The 16,299-nt window shown below is 41.2% G+C and overlaps 1 protein-coding gene across 3 annotated transcripts in view; it reads right to left on the bottom strand.

Moving 5' to 3' along the window:
- Positions 1-16,299, bottom strand: part of LOC143149276 (uncharacterized) — a 443,848-nt gene that overhangs the window by 243,972 nt on the left and 183,577 nt on the right. The window contains exon 1 of one of the 3 annotated variants that reach the window (XM_076316495.1): positions 14,864-14,924. The exons of the other annotated variants lie outside the window; for them this stretch is intronic. The gene's annotated coding sequence lies outside the window, so the exon portion shown is untranslated. Of the gene's footprint in view, positions 1-14,863; positions 14,925-16,299 lie in introns of those variants that run through there. 3 annotated transcript variants of the gene reach the window in all.

The raw sequence follows: 16,299 nt of genomic DNA, 5'->3' as shown, positions 1-16,299 counted from the left end.
AGAAGACTGGAACGTAACGGAAGAACACCGCACGCGGTCTGTCGCGTTTCGCGGTTTCGGTTTTTGCACACGCCGGATTCGATTCTTGCGCGTCGGTGTACGCTCGGTCGTTTCAGACCGCTCCCACCTCCAAGATATTTTTATCGGGAACGTGGACTCGGGGAGCGTGTTTCTTTCATTACACCTTGTCCGCGATGAATAATAGGACGGAACGGTAGAGTTAATAATTTAACCTCTGAACACGTTTCTTCGAGCACGGATTTCCCACCACTTTGTCCTACGAATATTTTTGTCGGCGAGATACGCGTCGGTAGGGACACAAGCCATTTTTCGAGTTCTTGATAGCAAAATACTATCGATACAATTTCAATCAACGGGAGAAAATAATAATAAACGAGTTGAATTCATACGAGTGCAGAACTCCGACATATTTATTCTTCGTTCGCGTGGACGTTATTAAGTACTGGCAATGGTGTTTCTTACCTATTGTTGCATTTCTACATGGTTTCATCGATTCATTATAACGAGTGTATTGATATCTTGCAATTATATTTGCAACCTTCAGAAACAAACTATACATTACATTTAAGGATTAGAAGAAGAAAAGCTTTTAACATTTGTTCATTCGGTTCAAATTGTTCATTCAATTCGATAGAGGATTTTTTTTGGAGATGACCATTCGAAAATGTAAATTTCAAATTTTTTTTTCTTAATTAACTAACGAGTTCTTTATATCGATAAAACGTACAGATTTCTCCTAATTCTTTGGTCGGTTTTATCTGTCTCGTATTCGATACGCAAAATATTTTTTTCAGATACCTCGATTAATGTATCTAAATATGGTAATTAAACTCCGGTTTCCACCGAATGCGGTTAAGTTTCATATTCCTTCGTTACTGTCACGTGTACTGACATAACCGAAGAGACTGTCAGATTACACTCGCGCACACTCGCGCACGATCGGGAGAGCACATTTGGAAAACACCGTGCGGTAATCTCGCTCGACATTTAATCACGTTAATGGGCAAAAAGTGTTATCAGCGGCATGCAAAACAGTCTGCTGTCTGAAGCGGAGCTTCCGGTTTATCAGACGACGTCCGTCTGTCACGCGACAAAATGTACAACGAAGTAGTTGCGTGTCGCGTGAGTTTAAGGCGCACTTACCTCATTAAGACACCCGATTCCACCCTACACGCATTACATTAATTAAAGGTGAATTAAGCTAATTGCATGTCTGCGTTCTTCGCCGGTCCCGCGTTTACCCCTCTGGCTATAATGATTTCGTTATCGTGTCATGGTTGCGTCGTGTTAATTACTTCACCCTTATCGCGCCCCTATCAACGACCCAACATATTACCAATTATTTTCTTTCCATCGAACAAAGCGGTTTAATCCGCCATGAACTATCGAAACGCACGATTTTAAGTATAATAGAACGTAGTATTTCATCGAGCGTACAACAAAACGACCAATTATTCGATCAAACGTTACCGAAAATATCAACGATATTTCGTTGATACGTTAATCGAGGCTTTATTCGACAATTTTCGAGGCATGCTTTCACTTGATTTTTAAGTTCGACACAAAAATTATGTAAAAATAATAATTTCTCTACAGTTTCGGTTTATTTCGGAATATGGAAATATTTGTATTTGTGTAGAGTCTTTTTTTTTGTAATTAGTATATAGATTTTCCAGCTCTTGCGCTATCCTACAATTCTGGATCATAATGAAATCACCCCACGTTTTATTGGATGCAAATCATATGCAAATTTCGTACATACATTTCTTTATCGACTTTCGTTCGTATAAAATCGCGTGTATTTCGTTCGAAAAAAATACGGAATTTTTATTCATCGTGGAATGTTACCTAATTCTGAAATTAATTATTCTTGAGAAGTGCATTGTAGTCTGGAGTGCACGTTCTTTCGAAAGTGATTAGAAATGACTGTTGAAAATTTTAATACCCCTCCTCTGAATATTAAGGTCTTTGGACAGCTTCAACGTACATAATTGCTCATAATTCCAAAGAAATTGGTTTAATAATACGATACACTGTAGAGTCACTTTGATTTAATATTATTGAAATCTCGGTGCAAGATTTCTCTTCATTGTGCTATTTTAATACCACTACTGTTTCGCTCTCCTACGTTCCTAATATCTGCAGACTCGTTACGTGCAACTAATCCTGTTCCTCTGTGGCTTTGATAACAATTTTAAGTGTATTTCAGTACCGTACAATTCACGTTTGCTAGAAGAGTATTATCACACGTTCTTAGATTTTTTCTTTTAATTCATATTCGAGTTCGATCAATAGTTTATCGATATCTTACACATTTTATTTTAACTCTTGAATGGATAGTTTTTCTCGAAAGTTGCAAATAAATATATAATAATATCTAAGTAAACAAAAAGTAAATTTGTTGCAACCTTTAAAGGTTGACTTATACGTAACATATCTTATATGTTCAATAACTCTACTTAACTCACTTAATTGCCCTCCCAAAGCCCAGATCCTAGAACCAAGACATCCAACGTAACAACAGTCTAACTCATGCCCGACGAATTGAAAACTGATCTTAATTAATTCATCCTATCCTATATATAACTTACGTATCTTACGTTTTCGATAACAACACCGTAACGCCATTTAATCTATCCAATGACCCACACAGACCCAAGAACAAATTTAATAAAGCGATCCAATTTGACCCATTTCTGACAGATCAAAAAATGACCCCGACTAACCCAGCTTAATCAATACCTAATACCTCCAAAGAAACGTACCTAACCGACCAAACCAGATTCAACCATAGCGCATCTAACGTTATCCAACCCGCACGATCTAGGTCAGCAGCGAGCACGGTGTATATCGTGCTCAACCTATCCAACTCAAACATACCTAGCATGGTTGACTCAGAGTTAACCTAGATTCAGCAAAGAGGGATCATCGAAAACAAATGCTGGGGAAAAAATCTCGAGGCCCGAATGAACCGTACAAGTAAATCACGTCATGCTTTCGAGTCCTTTTCATCAAGCACGGCTAAATTCAAAGAGAGTCGAGATCGTTTCACGGCGCACAGGGGATTCGTAGAGTGACAGAGAGTTGCGGGGGTGACGGTGAGACAGGAAGAGAGGGAGCACGTCTTCATTGCTCGGGCGAAGTCGACTTCTCAAAGTGCTTGGAGAAAATCTTGAAAGCAAATCACCCACATCACGAGAAGCAAGTTTCAGACTGAACTGTAGCTACTCCTCTTCCCGGCCAGTATAACGCTCTAATGTCCATTATTAAGTTAACCGATCCGCGTTATTGTTCACCTCCACCCCCCACCCACCGACTCTCGTAATACCCACTTATCCAGCTCGAAGGGGGCGAGTCTTCGAGGTGCCTTCGCTTTCAGAAACTCTAAACGGCGAAGCTCAGAGAATAGAAACTGGGACACACAGGTGATCCCCGGCGGTTTCCCTTGATTCTCGCCGAGAACACGCGTCTAGTTCACAAGGGGACTACGTATCACAAAATTACTACCGTATCACCCCGAAATTCTACCAGCGAAATGCTCTGTACACCGCGTTTCCACTTTGCGTTTCCTTTCTCGCGCGTTGGCTATACGCGACCCGATCCCCCGTTCCTGATAAGCTTTCAATCCGTGCGTACACTGCAATTTTCTCCTTTTTCTTTTCCCTTTAGCACTTATACACCCGCGCCAGCTTGATTGTCACGTACTAAGCCTGAGTATACAATTTTCATCTAACGGTCGGAGCGTTAAACGATGTTTAAATTTTCGATGGCATTCATTTTCTACTTAAGTCCGGGAGTATGCTGAACTTCTATCGAAAATACTCGTGAGTTTTTTTTTTTTTTTTTAATTTGGTACGCATTGTTCTGAAACGCTATATTTTTTAATTTGACGTTGATCCGTTTTTCAGAAAACGCACGCGTTTCTTTTGTTTTTAATAAGTTTACAGGCTTGCAAGGACTCGTCAGAATCGCTGTCGGATATTTCGAGAATGTTTCTCGTTTACACTTCAATAACGCTAATTTATATTCATAATGTAAATAGGTGTGTGGTGATTTGTCAAATTTATAATTCGTTCTTTTCTTTAAATTATGGATGAATAGCATTATTTTCCTATATCAAGTCAATAGTGAATTTTATCTCTTTTAATTTAATTACAAAGTAGGCAGTGTAATGTACACTAGTTTTCTAAGGTTGTCGGAGACTGTATGAATATTAATTCTGGTTTGACATACTTTTCATATTTCATTAAAAAGTTTCATAATTTTGCAAAATTTATTTATATTTTCCCGACATCTCGTCGATGTAAATATATCTGCGAGGTAGTTCTCGGTGTCGATAATTATGCGGTTCATTAATATATCGCTCTCTTGTTTGTTCTGTTAAGTATCGCTCGATACGTGTTGGAAACAAAACTGCACCAATATTGTGTGAAATGAAAATAAGAAATAACTGTTTCGAGTAACGTTTCAGTCATTTATCGTCCGTAAATGTTATATGAATATAAACGAAATATCTATTTATTTCAAACAACAAGTATTTCAAATAAACATCAAAATAAGAGTTACCGTTTACCTAACCAATAAATATATATTCTCCCTTCAGATATTAATCCGTTGTTTGCAAACAGAGAGTTGATAATTTTTTAATAAATTATGTAACAGTAAACACAGTTCGAATAGAAATATGTCGGATACTTTGTTATATATTCTATCTAATTTTTAATGTCGGTTTGAATGTTTACGGAAATATTTTAATGTTTATTGGAATATAGATTTCCTACTAATATAATTCTAACTAGCTCAGAATAACTTGAAAAAGAAAACAACTACACGAAACATAAAATATATTTCAATCTTACAAATATCTTTCGTGTGCCTGGCGACAAAGTCTCTGGCGCGAATTTCTATTAAAAAAATAAAAACGGCAGGTCACAACGGTAGCCGACGGTGTTAAAATTCACAATGTAACAAATATTTGTTGCACGAGTATGCAAATTTGCAAATATGCATATCCGAACGCGGGATCGAAACTTTCGAAACCGATATAAAATATCAAACCACTCCCTAACCGCTTCTTGTCATTTTTTCCCCCCTCGAATTCACAATATCTTCCCGACAGTTTGGATCGCGAATGCTCGAGTACCACCATCGGCAGCTGTACACCTATTCTAACTCGTGGAAAAAAAATTACACTTGTCGCGACACAGTGGCGGCGAATAGCATCGATTCGAAAATCGAGCGCATCAAAGAGTATACGTGCAAACGCTGAATGCTACCGGAAGACGTATTTGGGAAGACGGCCGGAGGGGGTTATCCGGGGTTCTGCATAACGAAGCAAATGGTGACGCATGCATACAAATGACCCAGATATACACTGCACTGAAAGATCCCTGGCGCGAATCGAATGCGCAGTCCCGGTTGTGAAAGACTCCCAGGGGTCGTGTAAACTCGGCCGCGGCGCTCGTGAAAGCACAAATGACCGGTAGGGTACAGGTTGACGAGAATCGATCGACACACGCAGGATTTGCGATTCAACGCCCAACGGGTCGCGAGATCGACGTTAACTCTTTGGGGCATAGCGGCTGAAGAAATGTCGCATCTTTTTAGTACCCTAACCGAGGTACGATTATTGAAAACTTTTTACCTTTTCAATATCCACGGTATTGGTTACGCGTGGTGAGATATTCTTAAACCCACCGTGAAGAATTAAATAATACAGTGGGACTTGGTACTCCATTCCGTAGTTAAACGTCTGATCAATTTATTTCTTAGTTTCAATTATTTTGCACCAAGTTTCACTCGTTCAACAACTCGTACCGCAAAGAGTTAGGGGAGGACCCTGTCGTCGCAGCATTTCGATACAATTATTCTTGTTCCAACGATGTGGCTATATTCGGCGCTTCGTACTTAAAACCATCCCGAGGTGTATCCAGAGGTTAGCGAGAAGGTACAAGCATAACCGTGGTGTACAAGAGTTTCCTTCGCTCATTGAGAATTGGTTTATCGACTACTTACGTCGCAATCGCTCCCAGGGAAAACGTTCTACGAGCCCGTAGAAGCCCGACGCAATAAATATAACCATAAAACCCGGATCGTAAAATCCAGCGGCGCGGTATACCCTACGACCGTGTATATATATATATATACATGCATATATATATATGTACTGAGAGGAGTGGAACGCGCGAGAGAGAGAGACAGAGAGACCAACGATGGAAGGGGTTTACCTATTGGCACGTACGATGAGGAGATATAGCGCGAACAGTGCGGACAGCCTAACCCAAACGCCTCTACATGTGTAGCGGATGGCTTTTAGAGTATCGTCGACTATTTTGATCCTATATATCGCGATTCGACGATGTGTATACAAACAACGACGACGACCGTCTGTGTCGTTCGGTCCGTGAATGCACCGGCTAAAGGCCATGCGCGAAATCACGAACACGTACGATCCGTTTCGATTTGGCGAGCGGTGAGATTGTCGAAAAAAAGAAATTTCTTTACGATGAACCGAGAAATTCTTGTACACCCGATACGGAAACCTTTGAGGAAGTTACTCGTCTTATTAGACGCGCGTATCGGGTCGCCATGCACCCGTGTACGTTAAATATCAAAAGGAATTACACTTTGGACGCCATTGGTGCTCACGTGTGCGCGCGTGACTCACCGTAAAACCGGAGTTCATAGAAACGAACATAAAACGGTCCGCTGTGCGTGGAAACGTTTATCGTTTGAAATTTCCTTCTCTTTCGGTCTTACCATTGTTCCAACGACCCATTGCTCGGACCGTTACGTTATATGCACCTATGGTAAAAGACCACGATTCGAGCGGAAAGACGCGTGCTCCGTAATCGCGATAGGACCGTGTCGCTCGGACGCTTTATCGAGGTTCTTCGTTGACCGGTATCGAGGTTTTGTTAATCGGGTTAGTTTGGATTCATTACGGAGGTGGGATACTCGTTTCTTCGGTAGGGTGAAGCTAATGAGTCATTTAACAGCACATGGACGGCACCAGCGTCAACTTTTTCAGTACTGTACAATTGTTGTTCGAATTATTGTACAGAGCGTTGAACTGGTGGCGCGAGCGAAACTAGGACGAATCTGTGTGAAAAAATAAGTCGAAAACGTAGAGTGACTTTTTTTCATACGGAGCTTCGTTTTCGGGTAGATCGCGGATAAATATTCATGGAACATAGTACACTTGCACGCGATCTCGCCTACGCCTATGTCCGAAGGATATCGTTCTATTTGAATTGCTGTTTCGAGTTATCACTGTAGATACCAAACGATCAACGTTGAAATAAAATTACTCTTTGACCATGAATTTCAAGAATTTTTTCTAACGCTGTCACAATTGTGATCAATGTTGAAATAAAATTACTTTTCGATCGAGAACTTTTCTCTTGTTTAAAATTTTATTTAAACACTTTCTACGTATTAATGCTTCTACGAACATTTTACAGTCTTTATGAATAAAATTGTCTTTAAATGTTCGAACGGAGCATTTTCAGTTCGAGATAAATACAATGAAATAGTGATAAAATTTCTCCAATTTTTCGCCGTGTTCAGATACTACTTTTTTCTCGTTTACTTTTATTATACTCTTTCCTTATAGAGAATTGAATCTATTCTTACTTAGACTCTTTCTTGTCGAGAGTCTCGAGATTGGAGACAATACCTGCTCCACGATAAGTTCAATGCTAAAAATTTATTTAAATTTAAACGAGCATTGTTACAATACGACACGAGCTTACGTTGGAGTTCAAATGGACCCAGCATCGGGGCATCCGTTTCGATGGTGATTTATTCCTCTTCGATTTTGTGGAAAGAGAATTCATTTATATTTTATGCAAGATGACGCCAAAGGATGAGTCATTGAAGTAAGATTCATCGAGAGATACCGAGGTTCCGGGCAAAGATGTTATTCCGTGGTAATAGTGACTCGAACTCTTTACATTTTACGGTAAAAGAATTGATTTGTGTCTTACGCTGGATGACGTTAAGAGAAAGGACATCGAGGTGAGATTCGACAGGAGATACGTTTCCGGATAAAGATGTTATTCCATGGCAATGGCGAGTCGAACTTTTTACATTTTGCAGAAAAAGAATCGATTTACGTCTTATGCAACATGACCCCAAGAGAAAGGACATTGGGGTAAGATTTGATGGGAGATACGATTCTGGGTAAAGATGTTATTCATGAGACATTAGGGCTTTCGCGGCAATAACGAGTTCAACTTTTCCCATTTTGCAGAAACAGGATTAATTTATATTTTATACAAAATGGCTCCCTAACTGAAAGGACACGAGGCTGAGATTTAATGGTAGATACAGTCCCGAGTAAAGATGTTATTCATGAGGCAATCGAAGTTGTTATCTCTCGAATAATTTCAATCGGACGATACAATCTACCTAATATTATTTAATTTTTATGTTTGGAGAAATTCGAAAGGCGGAATATCGTAATGGAGAATCGACTGGAAGGATCGTTGAAAGTGTGCAGTTGCTCGAAAGAACAGCGAAAAGGTCTCTGAAACATCGTTAACCCCTTTATCCCCCTCCTGATATTTGGATGCAGTGAATATTATATTTTTTTAACACATACTGATTCGTTTTGTTCGCACGCGTACAATTTCGGCTATTTTATCATTGTAAATAAAAATGCATTGAACACAATTGCAGGTGATGCACCAACCCTAAAGAATAATTCACAAGATGATGAACGCATAGTTGAGAATTAACCGATACTCGCGTGTATCAAAAGCAACAGTAGGACTACGAAGAGCGTAATGCAGCACGATACCAAAAATATCTAAAAGTGGATGAAAAACATTCTGAACAATTTCTACGATAAATCACCACCTCTAAACGCTGTTGAAACAATGAATACCCGCTACTTCCATTCATTAAAATTTTAGCTTCCCGAGTCAAAGCACGGTGCTCAAAGTATTTACACCCACACACACATACACACACACACCGTATAAATTTCTCAAGCACCTCCAATCCCGAACTTTCACCTCTGACGCAAGTTTCCCGATTCTGTACTTGAAAATTTCTCCCAACAATCCATTCTCGAGACGAAGGATGTACACGACACGATGTAAGTCATCCTCCCTCATTTTGAGAAATAAATTCCGCAGCCATATTTTTGCGATTGTAACGTATCGAATATCGATACGTGGTCTTGTAATAAATATTTGTAATCGAAAGAAGATTTATATCCCCCGTATCTTTTGTATCGTATCCACGTACAGGAGTCGATATTTTTAAAAAGTCGACTCGCACCGCCGCTGGTCTCACCTTACTCGCATATTGGTTTCGTTTAATTTCGTCCCTACCCACCTCGTACACGGTGGCTGCAAATACGTAATTACACAGTGGCGAGTAATGCCCGTGAAACGATCTCGGGTAAAAATTGTTCATCGTCGCTACTTCGCGTTTTCATCGCAGTAAAGCCAGCAGCGGTAACTACCCTCGACGGATATCGAATCGGTAAGTAGTTCTCGTTATTCGAAAGACTTCCACTATTAGCCCATTCGGCGAGCTCTCCGGAACATACTTGTCTACTTTCCACTTGCCTGGGAGACTTCGTCCCGGGTCCAAAGAGGTCGCATCATTAGCCAAAAAGTTTTCATCTTTATCACTCTTTAAGGTGATCTTCTCCCCCGTTGCGCAACTTCTCCGGTGAAGACTCTTATGCAGCAACGGTGGCCAAGAGATGATGGCGACCGATCGTTATGTGTAACTGCAAAGACAAACTCGAGTGTCCTCTCGAAAGTTCACGACGTAAGGTCGAGGAGGCCTCTTTCGTGAACGGATCTCCGAGTAAACAGGCGATCGTTCGTACTTAGTCTGCGGGCTACGTTTCAACGATCTACAGAGGGACGCGCCGTTTTATCGAGATGTATTTTATATTATTGTTAGACATTTAAGGGAGCGGGGACGATTTTGCGACGACCGTATTGCACCGAGTGAACGAGTTATCGTTCGAAAGGTCTTCGAGGCTATAGGAATAAGTAGAAATCGATATCTATTTTCGAAAATGAAGAACAATGGAAAAAAATTTGAAAAGGGCACCAAAAATTTTGTAAGAATCAAAGATATTTCTATTTCGCAGAATGGGAATTATTCCATTTCGTATATTTTCGGTTGTATAAATTTTAACGAATAACCCCTTCAAAGACAGAAACTACCCGTCGATTTGACGCTCAAGTGGATTATATATTTGGAAACGAATATTCTAGACACGTAAAAAATTTCTTTCGTCTCTTAATCGCATTTCGCGCAAAAAAATGCACGTTTCCAGATTCTAAATTGAGATAGAGTTATTTCGCCCGTTGCCTTGTACATATTTGCTTCCTCTCTCCGTAATCGAAAGTCATTCACGACCGGTTTCATCTTCGACACGGGTGTGCGTATAATGTAACAATATTTTCTTAAATTCTCGGGAATTTTTTTTTCGAAAAACGGGAATGGAAATTCTTCAAAAAAATCTCCAAAATTCGAAATGACTTATCTACAGTCAAAACCACTATAACAAATGCAATTGGATGCTCTTGTCTGTTACTAATTTTAACTCGATTCCTTACTCGAAAACTTCAAGTACTATCCAAACTGTAAAACTAATAAGAAAAAACGCTCCGAAGCGAACCCTAGTGCATTCCTCGGTTCGTTTCCGACCAATCGCGCCGTCTCGATACACCACACTCCTATAATTAAAGCAACTGCGACAAGACGCAACAGGATGTTCCCGTAGTTGCACACTCGCCTCGATATATTCGAAAATTGGGAACAGATGCCACGATACAATAATCGGGAGATTTTCGATCCAAAGAGCTCGCAAAACCGCTCGGCCGCAAGAAACGCTCCAAAGTCGAGCGTAATCGGTCCAATAAATTTTTTTCCACGGTATCGCTCGCTCCGTCAATTTAATTTCCAGCAATAAAACATCGTCGTTGACCCGGAGCTTGCGGAGGCCGGTGTATCTCGTTACTTCGGCCGTCGCCTCTGTTCGGTTATCCGTCATTCCCTTATCGGTGGGGACGTTTGAGGCCACATAAAATAGTCGTGAAAATTGTTCGCGGATTCCTTTTCTGATTTACTGGCCGTATCGATTCCCGATTCAATTCGAAAATCGTGTTACCGCGAAAGCGATAACAGGTAACCGCGTTTTCCAGCGGCAGCAGCCTTCCTCCTCCCGTGGCCGACGCGATAAACGCGGCCAGGCAACGCCAGGGGATAGCTGGTGCTGCTGGTGCTGCTGCTGCTGCTGCTACCTCTAATCGAGTCTTTGCCTAAATGTATGCGGTAACCGAGTAACGCCAAACTTTAAATCGATATCTGGAATTCGTCTAGGCGAGAGGGAAGCTGGTACAACGGCCCTTCTCCTCCTACTCCTCCGCCTCCTCCGCCTCCTCCGCCTCCTCTGCTTCCTCCAGCTCCTCCGCCTCCTTCTACTCTGTCCCTTTCTCGCCGAGTTACCTACCACGAAGCGTACTGGAGGGTGCAAATGGTACATCCATTACTTCCCGCAGTCTAATGGCTGGAATTTATTAGGCGATAAGTTACTCTCCGGGCTACCTGCCTTACTTGCTGAGTTCCTGGACTCTATCCGAGCGGAAGTCGTGGGGCGACACATTTTCAACCCGTTTCTACCCCGTTCCACGATCCGTCACCTTTCTATCCGCCCCTCCGTGCGCGTGTCTCACGAGACGGCTCCTCCTTTTGAAGAGAACGCGGCGCGCGGCTCACCGCAATGACGCGGGACCGTGATTCCAAGGGATCGCACTCTTTAACCCGAGACCAAGGGGAGAGATTCACGGCCGCCAGGGCGAATTAGGAGCCACGTAATTCACGCTGACGTATTTCGAAGCCGGACGAACGACGACGTTTCTACCAAGCGGAGAAACCTGCGACGCGTCTTATTTTTACACCAACTTAACCACCTCGGTTAAGGACACCGCCTGAACCACGATATCGCGCCCTCCGAGTGAAATTTTCACGCTGGAAATAGAGGAACGAGAGGAACATTTATATATAGATGGCGCAACGTGAACGACACGCGTTGAACAACTTCTATCTTTGGAAGATTATCGTTCGCAACGACTACGAGCACACCTCCGGCTGTGTCGTATTTTAGGTTACACCGAACGAACGTTTCACGTGGACGCGAGGAGATACACTCTCGAACAATTAGGGCGATTCTAATCGTAATAGGAAAATGATCCTCTTTGCACGCGCGAGCGCACGACACTTGAGACCGAATCGAGCACACCTATACGATTATAAGGATATCGTGCGCTGGATAGAAACTTTTCGTTTGGATGGTTCCTACGGATTGCCTCGTGCTTGGCTCTCGCTTACGGGGAACGTCGTTCTATTGATCTTCTTTCTTTTTTTATATTAAAGTTGAAAGGTATTTTTAAAGATCAAAACTGACAAGCTTTATCCCAAGTGTTGTGGGTAAAATATCTTGTTGAGAAGGTATTGGAAATATTTCGTTGAGATTGAATCGATCGTTTTCTCAACGACACTCGAAACGTGTTTTAAAAGGGGCAATTAAGAGTATAATGAAATTGAAATTAAATTAATCATTTCCTTTCACCGATCAGGTATTTTACTAGGTGAGAATTACCCCCAGTGTTCTTTTTTTGTGGACAAAGTACCTATTTCGTTGAGATTAAATTAATTATTTTCTTTTACGAAACTGGCCTGCTGTATCAATATACGAGAACTAATTTCAATGTTGCGGGTAAAGTATCTATTTTCTAGAGATCGAACATCTGAAGGAACAATCGACACGGAGACAAATTTAGAAATTGAAAAAGAGTTCAATTTTTGGCAAGCAATCACAAAATTCCAATGAAAATTTCACCGTGTACTAGGTAGGATCACTCTAGCCAATCGAATCGCTATTTTATAAATATGGAGCCGAGTACAGCGGAGGTAACCGATGAGTTTTTGAAATTTTTATTCAGAATCTACGATTCCTCGTCAAGAATTACATTTTTCCTATTTCTACTGGTCTCTAAAATATTTAAATTCATAGTTTTTCCGTCCAATATTTTAAACACGAATGTCAAGCAATGAAAAATGTCTCTATCGAATAGAATCTAGGTGAATCTTTTCATTCGGTTTACAAAATGTTTTTTCAGTGTAAAATTGTATTTATTAACTCGTGAAGTTAAAGTATGTTCGTCACGCTCGGTGATGAATATTTTTGAAATATTGTACGGCTAATACTTCAACTGTATTATAAATATTCCCGCACGCGTCGTTAGCATTATTATGAATTATTTATGTCGTAACGGGGGAAGGAAAATTTATCGCATACAGCATTTGTTAATAGTGTTCGCTGCTACAGTGGTTCGATATAAATTTTTGAATACGAATAAAACGTGCAAATGCATACACTGTTGCAGTGATTGCGAGAGTTAGAAGTTATATTTGTTTATATTTACGCTGTACAAATCATAGAGGTAATATAGTTGACATAACGTAATACTGCTTCAACCACTACGAATTGCGAGGGATTTTCGCAATTTAACTTGTTAATAACGATGAAAATAAGGCAGCAGCGATAGTCCATTTCACGGGATGTGTGATGTTTACTGTTAATATTTACCGTCGTGAAAAATCGATAGGAATTTCCACGAAGGAAAATTTATAAATCGCAAATCATAAAATTCTACGGTAATCTCCGTTTTCGAATAACTTTACGAGACGGTCAGCTCGTTCGAAAGCTGAAGTAGTTAAAGATTTTTATTTCGAGTGTAGACCGAGCGTCGCGTGAATCATTCGACGATGAAAGTGAAAGAGATACGAGAGAAGAGAGCGAGAGTGAGCGAGATAGAGCATCAGGGAGATAGACTCGCACTAGATGCGCTCGGTGATCGACACATTGTTAATACGAAGCAAGAATTACTGCAACTGTAACGATTATCTTCCGCTTGGATCAAAAAATATTAAATAATTAATTTTACGTTTGCAAATTGTTATTTCTACCACGGTGAAAAATAATTTCCAAGTAGAATATTCAATAAATTATCTATCACTCGCTTTAACTTAAAGTTCAGATGTCTAAACGATAGACTTCAAGAGGCACCTAATCTAGACCAAACCCATTTTACTCGAACATGGAAAAGTATACCGATTATCTCGAATTGTCATTTTTACCTACTACGTGAAAAGTAATTTCTGGATAGTGTAGTTAATATTATTCACAATTCGCCTCAGTATTTCGTGCAAAATTCTTCCCGAACGTATCACACCCCTCCACTCCGAGTTCCATATCTATAAACGATAAACTCGAGGGTCGCCTTTCGATTCCACGAAACCATTTTAAACCGATCCCTCTTTTAATATCTGACCGTTCTACCGCGTTTCCATTAAAAAAAGAACAAATTGCGAAATTACTTTGTCCCCAAGCACCGTACTAAATCTTCGCCGAACGATGTTTTGCACTCGGGTCTCATACGTTCGGCTCGCGCGGTGACATATTGTTATATTAGGTACTCTCATCACGTTCATTGTAGGGGGGATCGAACACTGTACAAATAAATTTACCCGTGAAACACGAATCGATACCGGCGATCGACCGAATTAAAAGCATCCGTAACGACGTTCAAGAAAAGAAAAAAAAAAAGAACAAAGAAAATGCAAAAAAAAAATCTCAGAGATCCACGACGCGAGGGTGTCGTGCACGAAGCGTTAGCTCCGTTCGCGATGGAGGGGCTGGTTTCGAATAACGATGAATCACGTTCGAATTTATCGGACGTCGGGCTGCGTTTTCCAAGATTACCGGAAGCTACAGATAGATTGATAAAGCGAGAATCCTCACCAACAGGTTCTGAGCTCGAGCGAACGGCTCACTTTTCGAAACGGCTCGACAGAGAAGCATTACAGGCGCGGATCTGGTTGGCGTGGCGGGCGGATCGCGGCCGTAATTTCGCCTCACGTGCTGGAATCTGCAGCTTCGATTTGTCATTCCGCGCGACTCGCGGCCCATTTGTCAACCGACGATTCGAGCGACGAGTAGTTGCGCAGCCGTTTTATGTAGCGCGATAACAGCACGTCGACTCGAGCGCAAACGCGCTCACCCACATTACGGGAACCGACTATACCCGATCTCCCGTTCGGTCCGGCCTGGCCCGGTATAATTGGTCGCCGCGTATGCAAAATCGATAAGCTTTCAATTTTGAAACCGGCCGACAGATTTACAGTCCGACCCCCCGACCGAGTGCTTTGTTACTGATAACAAATAACGCCGTGTGCGCAATTAGATTGCGCGCACCTCCTTGCGCTGGGGGGAGTGGTTGTTTCGACGCTGTACGCGGGCCAGGTTGTTTTCGCGATACGAAATTTTCCGCGTCGCGCATGAATCGTTGCGTCGTTCGGGTTAGACTCGATAGGGATTGATTTAACCACGGATAATAGGTTAAACGTAAATTGGATCGGTTCGGGGTGATCGCAATTTTTCCTAGAGTGCTAGCTATTTTTTCACGATAGAGAAACCAAGTATGGAGATTGGTTTCGAGGTTACGGTGAAAGAAGGTTTAGGCTTGTATCGATTTCTCCGTTGTGCGCGGTATGTGTTTTTACGTGCTCGAACTTGACTTATTTGCCTCGTTGTAGTGTGCCGAGTTACAAAATAAATGAAGAGAGGCGAGGTACAAAAGGGACACTTGTGTTTAACACGTTGTTGAGCATAAGTGAGTTCTCATCTATCGATTTCTAACTTTGAAGTAACAAAACTGGCTAATCTTTGTGACCTAGGTTTAGTGCAGATTGAACTCGTACTTGATTCGGACTAGGCAATACGAAAACTTTCCAGAGTGGTTCTCGATGTCAAATTTTGTACCGTGATGGAAAAACCAAAGAACGAAGCTGGTGGAAAAAAACAATTGTCTTTCAATTCTAATCGGCAGTAAAGAATGAAACATGGTGGCTGATTGACGATGACTCTAACGCAATTGTGAGAGTATGGACAAGTATTTTTGATTTATATAGAGAATTTCGGTATCACCCGTTACCATCAATTTCTGGTCACCCTGTATACGCTCTGTGTCCCTTCGTTTGTCATCGTTGATCGCCCACTCATATTTCTTTCCACTTAATTCGCTACCGATCACTCGGAGTCTCTTTCTATTACTCCATTCTTCCCCTCTTTTTTCGGATTCCTCTTTTCACTCCATTACCTCGTACATCCACCTTTTGCTACCCTTATCCTGCTTCTTTATACCCGCATACGGTTTTATACGTGACCCGATGATATTC

This window comes from Ptiloglossa arizonensis, chromosome 7 (assembly GCF_051014685.1).
Source record: "Ptiloglossa arizonensis isolate GNS036 chromosome 7, iyPtiAriz1_principal, whole genome shotgun sequence".
In the NCBI taxonomy this organism is placed as follows: Eukaryota; Metazoa; Arthropoda; class Insecta; order Hymenoptera; family Colletidae; genus Ptiloglossa; species Ptiloglossa arizonensis.
The sequence above is the reverse complement of the archived record's forward strand: the minus strand, read 5'-3'. Positions and strand labels throughout refer to the sequence as shown.